The sequence below is a fragment of the Suncus etruscus genome, chromosome 10 (genome assembly GCF_024139225.1).
Source record: "Suncus etruscus isolate mSunEtr1 chromosome 10, mSunEtr1.pri.cur, whole genome shotgun sequence".
Lineage (NCBI taxonomy): Eukaryota > Metazoa > Chordata > Mammalia > Eulipotyphla > Soricidae > Suncus > Suncus etruscus.
In genome coordinates this window covers 100,110,069-100,117,924 of record NC_064857.1, presented here as the reverse complement: position 1 = coordinate 100,117,924, position 7,856 = coordinate 100,110,069, and the positions used below count along the sequence as shown (strand labels likewise).

Below are 7,856 nucleotides of genomic sequence, written 5' to 3'. Positions count from 1 at the left end.
TAGGGGACCATAGGGATGACGGGGATCAAATCCTGGTCTGCCACGTGTAAGACAAACACCCTACCTGCTCTGATATTGCTCTAGCCCCGAGGACTAGACAATTTTATGATCAGTTATAACATGGCAATTTTGAGTACTAAGATAAAAGTAATAGAATATCTTGGTTTAGAGCATAAGCAGTTCAGCTTTGCTGTTCATTAAATATTTTATGCTGTAAAGAAATGACAAAGTTCATATTAAGGAGTTGCTTCTTCACTTTTTCTCTTTTCTTTATTTTAACCATTGCTGTGAACAGGAAATCACATTTAGGTGACCTTGTTTTTTGTTTTGTTTTGTGTACTGGGTTATGTGAGTTAACCACAAAAACCCCAAGTATCTGCTAATATAATGCTAATTAAAAATGAAATTACTCTTTCATTCAGTGAATCTTCATTGATGGCCTAACATGAGCCCATCCTTTTTTTTGATGTTAGGGATATCATAATGAGCTAAGAGAGGAAAATCTCTGCCTTTCTGAACCTAGGTAGTAAGTTCTCTTAGATAAGGAGATAACAAGGCAAATAAGCTATCACATTATTTAACACAACTGAGGGTTCCAATGTTTGGAAAAATTAAGCAGGGAAGGGTAATAGTAAACAGTAAATGATAGGAAAAGATGATCAAGAAGCAATGCTGGTGGTGTGGGAATGCATGGGAGAAGGGCTCTCGATAGCCAGATGAGCAGTACAAAAGTTCTGTGTTTTGTTAAAAAGAATCTTTTGATTAAAACACATACTTGGTTAATTATAAGAGTTGGGAAACAATTTAATTTTTGTGGTAGCACTTTTTTGATTGGTTTATTTGTTTTAGGGACACACCCAGTTATGCTCAGAGCTTACTCCTGAGCTTAGGAATCACTCCTGGCAGACTCAGGGGATAATATGGAATAATGGGGATTGAACCCAGGTCAGCTATGTGTAAGGTAAATGCTCCTACTGCTCTGGCCCCTATGGTGGTTCTTTAAAATGTTCCAAACTTTGGACCAACAGGCTAAATATACCCTTTGCATAAGAAAATGTAGGTTCAGTCCCTAGTACCATATTGTACTGGTAGTGACCCATGAGCACACAGCTGGATGTAGCACCATAGAACCACTGGGTGTGAGCCACAAAACAAAAGCAAACACATAAAATGCTCCAATCCTTTATTTACCTTTGTTGTTGAGGAAAAATTTCCTAAAACTGTGATATCATTTTCTGCCCAAGTTAGCTCAGAACAATGCACATAGTGACCTATTGAACTTAGATTGAGGATGGAAAATTCTCTGTCCATTACAGAAGCATGTAAAATGATTAATGTAGAAATTGATTGTATAGATTCCCAAATGGACTCTCAATTTTACTTTAAAGATCAAATTCTAGTGTTTTTACCCTCCATAATGTACCTATTGCTGCTTTTTGTGCTTACTTTTTCCATATTCTTTTAGGAACATTTCTCTGACTTACTCTGGTTACAGTTTCCTTTATTTATTTTGTCTACTCTTGCTGAAATTTACCTAAGAACAAGTTTTAACAAGAACCTCCTTTGTCCATGTAGAGACTAAAATGACATGCTTCTCACTGACTCAGGTTTCATAATTTTGTGTCTTTAAACTATTAGGATAAGGTTTACCCATCAAGCAAATGAATATCTGATACAAACAAGTGTTTAAAAAAAGTCTCTTTCCCAACATATGGCCAACTTATGAAACTAACTACCCTGGGAAGTCATTACCCACAGAGACAGACAAACATCACACCTAAAGTTAGTGGATTAAACATATCTATTATTTCTTGTAATTTTTTTTATCTTTTTGGATTTTTGGAACACACCTGGTGATGCTCAGGGGTGACTCCTGGCTCTGCACTCAGGAGTCACTCCTGGGAGTTGGGGTTCAAAGGACCATATGGGATGCCAAAGCTGAAACCTAGGTTAGCTACATATTAAGACAAACACTATATCTACCTTCTATACTATTAATCTTGCCCAATAGTCCTTATTTATAGCTAATTATTTCTCAGCTATATATTATTGCATATAAAAATAGAAAGAAATAACTTCATATTTTTGTGATTGTCCAAGTTGGTTGTGATTTTATTAATTAGTCTTAAACTTTGTGGATTTCCTATGAATCTAATTTGGTCCTACTCTGTGCCCTAAAAACCACATAACCCATTCCTTTTGTGAAAGCTACATTTAACTTTGAACTGCAGATCTGATACACTGTCTTCAAGACTGTAAGCACCACAGGGTTCTATCAGTAGCACAATGGGTCGGGTGCTTGCCTTGCATGCCTCTGATCCAAGTTTGATCCCTGGCATCCACTGAGCCCTGCTGGAATGATTCTTGAGCATAAAGCCAGGAATAAATCTTGAGCATAGCTGAGTGTGGCCAAAAACTAGAAGACAAAATTAAAATATTTTAAGCAATAGTGGCTTAATAAAGAATCATTTAGTCACACCTTTAATCTGGATCTTTACCCTGAAGTTCCCCCATACAAAGCATTTTTACATTATTTATAAATTTTGCAAAAAGCAGAAGTTATCTTTTCAGTTTATCTCTACTTTTTATATAATTATCTTATATAAATAAAAATCATTACATTTTGTCAGTACTGAGAGTATAGAGACTAAGGTATTTGCTTGGTTTGAGTCCTGAACACCACCAGTGACCAGTCACTCCTTTGAGCAGTCAAAACTAACCTCTGAGAACCACTCTATCTCCCTTCAATCCCCAAATTGCATCTTCTCTTTTAGGATCTTTGGCTAAATCTATCAACTCATTAAGTGCATCTTCTCTGTTAGGATCTTTGGCTAAATCTATCATCTCATTAAGTAAATATTCTGCCTTCTAAATTACCATAGGTAGTAGTTTTGGCCATTGTTTCACTACTATGTAACATAGACTGCCATTTTTCCAAGGTGCAGTAACAGCTTCTCTTCCAATTTACTAGGACCACTAACAACTGATTCACTATTCCTCAACAATGGTTAACAATTTTCTTACCAGTTTTATAGTCTTTGTCTACCACATGGTCCCAAAGTTAATGATAATTTAAGACTCTAGTGACCATTTTACAGAATCTAGTGGCCATTTTCTGTTTCAGCTAATTTTTCCTACAATAACAAACTATCTAGAGCTTTGTAAATTTAAATACCCATATCTATATTTATTAGTTTTGTTTAATGCTTTTTATTTTCCTCATTAGAAGTGGTTCTGCTGAGACTAGCTGGTTCAGGAGCATCATTGTATGTCTGCTAGAATGCATGTCACATGTTGCAGTCATCATTGGGACACTCAGCCTGTCCCTCCCAAGTAAGAGAAGAGGACCCAGGATCACCTCTTAGACTGGAAGGAGGTTGTGGAACATCGGTTACAATCTGTCATCTTCCTTTCCTTTCCATTATCATTGCTTACATCTTTAGACTAGTTCTGAGGGGACTAGTTTTTTTTTTCTTTTTTGCAGTTTTCAAAGGATTTAATAGTAAAGACTCATTAGAAAAGAAACACTCAATCCATTTGCTTTCACCTCAAGATGAAGAGATGTGGGGCTGGAGAGATAGCATGGAGGTAAGGCATTTGCCTTTCATGCAAGAGGTCATCGGTTCGAATCCCAGCGTCCCATATGGTCCCCCGTGCCTGCCAGGAGCAATTTCTGAGCATGGAGCCAGGAGTAACCCCTGAGCACTGCCGGGTGTGACCCAAAAACCACAAAAAAAAAAAAAAAAAAAAAAAAAAAGATGAAGAGATGTTTCCAAATACCACATAGTGCCAGAGGGACATGGTGCCCCTTATTCTTAGATCCAGTCAAAACAGAGGACTTACAATTCACCAGTTCTTCGGGTTTAAACCACAAGCTGATTTCTTTCTTAGCATTTTTTTTACTGAGTCATGCCATGAATGATGTTCCTGCCAACCTGAATGCAGAAGTCCCCTCGAATGGTGCTAGGCTTAGAATCTGCTGAGTTGGTCTCCCCAAGCATCACTCGCGCTGTTTTCACAACATTCAGCCCCTCCCAGACCATGGCCACCACTGGCCCAGAATTCATGTATTTAAAAAGCCATGGGAAGAATGGTTTGTCTTTGAGGTCAATGTAATGCTCCCCTGAGCCTGCCAGGAGCGATTTTTTTTTTGGTTTTTGGGCCACACCCGGCGTTGCTCTGGGGTTACTCCTGGCTGTCTGCTCAGAAATAGCTCCTGGCAGGCACGGGGGACCATATGGGACACCGGGATTCGAACCAACCACCTTTGGTCCTGGATCGGCTGCTTGCAAGGCAAACACCACTGTGCTATCTCTCCGGGCCCAAGGAGCGTAGAGCCAGGAGTAACCCCTGAGCGCTGCCGGGTGTGACCCAAAAACAAAACAAACAAAAGATACCTGATCAAGATTTTTGCTTTCAGAAACACTCAGCGAATCCATGTCTTTCCTCAAACTTTGTTGGTAGTCTTCACTAACTATTTGGCACTCTCCAGAAAGATGTTGTTATTAAGTAGGATGCATCAGACACCTTACTGTTGAAGAAACGTGCTGATTATATTGCATCTTACGGCTCAAAGAAAGATGACTACGAATATTGTATGTCAGTGTATTTGAAAATGAGTGGCATTTATTGGGCCTTGACAGTGATGGATCTCATAGGACAGCTTCAGCACATGAATAAAGAAGAAATTGTAACATTTATTAAATCATGTCAGCATGAGTGGGGTGGAATAAGTGCCAGTATTGGACACGATCCTCATCTGTTTTACACTCTTAGTGCTAACCAAATACTCTGTATAATAGTATTAATGTGATTGATGTAAGCAAAGTTGTGGAATAGGTTCAGAGTCTACAGAAAGAAGATGGTTCTCTTGCTGGAGACATTTGGGGAGAAATTAATATAAGATTTTCTTTTTGTGCTGTGACAACATTGGCTCTATTGGGGAAACTGAATGCTATTAATGTGGAAAAGACAAATGAATTCGTTTTGTCATGTATGAACTTTGATGGTAGATTTGCTTGTAGACCAGGATTTGAATCTCTTGCTGAGCAGATCTATTGTTGCACAGGATTCATGACTATTGCTAGTCAGTTGCATCAAGTCAATTCTGATTTACTCAGTTGGTAGCTTTGTGAATGCAATTACCTTCAGGTGGATTCAGTGGAAGACTAGAGAAGCTACCAAATGTTTGCTGTTCTAGGTAGGTATTGGTATCCTTAAAGATAATTGGATAGCTTCATTGGATTGATAAAGAGGAACTGGAAACTTCCATCCTAACATGCCAAGATAAAGAAACAGAAGAATTTGCAGACAGGCCTGGAGATATGGTGGATCCCTTTTATATTTTATTTGTAATTGATAAATTATCACTTTTGGGAGAACAAATTAACCCTGTTAGTCCTACTGTCTGTATATTAGAAGAGTTGCTTTGGAGAGTGAATGTTCAGTCTGAATTAGTGAGCTAAGTTTATCAGTGTATAAGTTTCTTAATATATTCTTCCCATATTAATACTCAATGTATTGAAAGTGCTTATCAAACATAAATGACTATTTTAATACTTCATATACAGTCATGTTGATTTTAATAAATAATTATGTAATTAATATAGTTATATAATATTATTAATATATAATTATAGATATTGTAAAATAAAGTATCTTCAACTGTTGATTATCTGGAATGCTATTTTTGTCTTAGTAAGAACTATCGGGTTATAGTGGTAGTACAATGGATAGAAGGCTCACAGACAACCCAGCTCAGTCCTCAACACACCATAAAGTGTCCCCCAAACTCCACTAGAAGTAAGTTGTGAGTTCTGTGAGGTGTGGTCCACAAAATAAAGAATTAAAGTCTTGTAAAAATAAACAACACCAAATCAAGGTGTGGAAAATTATTAAAACTACATGATAAAATGTTGTGCTCTAATCTATTGAATTATGTTTCTTTGTATCTTCTTGGCATATCTAACTCTCTAACTTCTCTTTGAGAATTCAAAATTCGAAAATATCCAGTTATTCCTCACTTTCTGAACTGTAGTTAGCTGATTGAAACTGTCATGGTTTGAATGACATGGTTTTTTTTACTACTCAAGAGCTATTATGCTCCTTTCTTTATCATTAGGAAACTGACATGTCTATGAAGCTTACCTTACTCTTAAGAAAATAAACATGAAATGCAGATATAAATGTGGGTATGTTTGTTTTATAAGTCACACTTGTCAATGCTCCGTGATCATTCCTTGAAGTGCTCAGAGTACCATGGGTACTGGGGATCAAACCCTGGCTTCCTGCAGACAAAGCACATGCTCAAACTGTTTGAGCAATTTCTCTGGCCTTGAATTTCTTCCAACATTTTAATATTATAGGTTACATAAAACTTTTATTTGTAATATTCTGTCCCCCCAGTAACACTATTAGAGATCTAAAGGAGGAGATTAAGAGAGATCAGTTTTAGGAGTAAGAAGTGGAATTCTGTTTTTTAAAAAAAGCATCTACTTAATGTCTCTGCATTGTTAAATCCATCAATGGAATCATTTACTTTTCTCATAAATCTGTAATGATGGCACAGTTGCACATAATGGTTTGTAATTTCCTCTGGTCAGCAAAGAGAAAAATGAAAGAAGTAAACAAGCACATGAACCTAGTAATGTCCATCCAATATTTCCTAATAGTCTCTAAGATGGGAAACCTAAATGACCTTGCTCACTGAAAACCATGGCAATATTTGAGAAGATGAGTTTCTGGTCATAAACAGAACACAAATAATGAGATGATTTCTTCTGCCCTGTGTAACCCAAAATGTTAGCCACAGTTCCAGCAATTGGGGAGTCTCTGTACTCACATACCCTGAATAGAAGATTTACTACAGAGTAAATCCTATTTCAATTGCATCAAGAAGAGTCATGAACATACGTATAAATTAAACAAGTAAACCAAAATTTTGACCTTATTTCACTAAGCTCCCTCATTCTTATCTTTCAGGGTAATTTTTTTCTCTTTTTTTCTCCTTTAAAAAGCAAGACTATGGGGCCGGCGAGGTGGCGCTAGAGGCAAGGTGTTTGCCTTGCAAGCGCTAGCCAAGGAAAGGACCACGGTTCGATCCCCCGGCGTCCCATATGGTCCCCCCAAGCCAGGGGCAATTTCTGAGCGCTTAGCCAGGAATAACCCCTGAGCATCAAACGGGTGTGGCCCGAAAAACCAAAAAAAAAAAAAAAAGCAAGACTATATTAGAATAAATTAACTTTAAAATATCTGCTTTAGGGGCCGGAGAGATAGCATGGAGGTAAGGCGTTTGCCTTTCATGCAGGAGGTCATCGGTTCGAATCCCGGCGCCCCATATGGTCCCCTGTGCCTGCCAGGAGCAATTTCTGAGCCTGGAGCCAGAAATAACCCCTGAGCACTGCCGGGTGTGACCCAAAAACCACAAAAAAAAAAAAAAAAAAAAAAAAAAAAAAAATATCTGCTTTATATATCTGAGGGCTGGAAAGATAGACTAACAAGTAGGGTGCTTGTCTTGCACATGTTGACCTGGGTTCAATCCCTAGCATCCATTATGGTCCCTTGAACCTTGCAAGAAGTGCTCCATCAGTACAGTGAGAAATAAGCCCTGAGCATTGCTGGCTGTAGCCTAAAAGCAAAATACATATATTTGAAATTAATATTTTAATATACCTATTATCAAGAATGACAGAATAAAAAAAGTCAACTTCCCAAAAGAATTATTTTGGAAGTTTTTTGGGGGGGACTAAAATATGACCAAAACGCTCTTAAAAGAAGAAAAAACTCAATTCATTGCTCAGTGGTGGTTTTGAATCAGTAAGACTTTATCTAGGAAGACAAAGAAAAAAATACCCAAA

General features: G+C 37.6%; 1 pseudogene; it reads left to right on the top strand.

Moving 5' to 3' along the window:
- Window positions 1-4,486: 4,486 nt before the first annotated feature.
- Window positions 4,487-5,465, top strand: LOC126020525 (geranylgeranyl transferase type-2 subunit beta-like; annotated as a pseudogene).
- The last annotated feature ends 2,391 nt before the right edge of the window (window positions 5,466-7,856 follow it).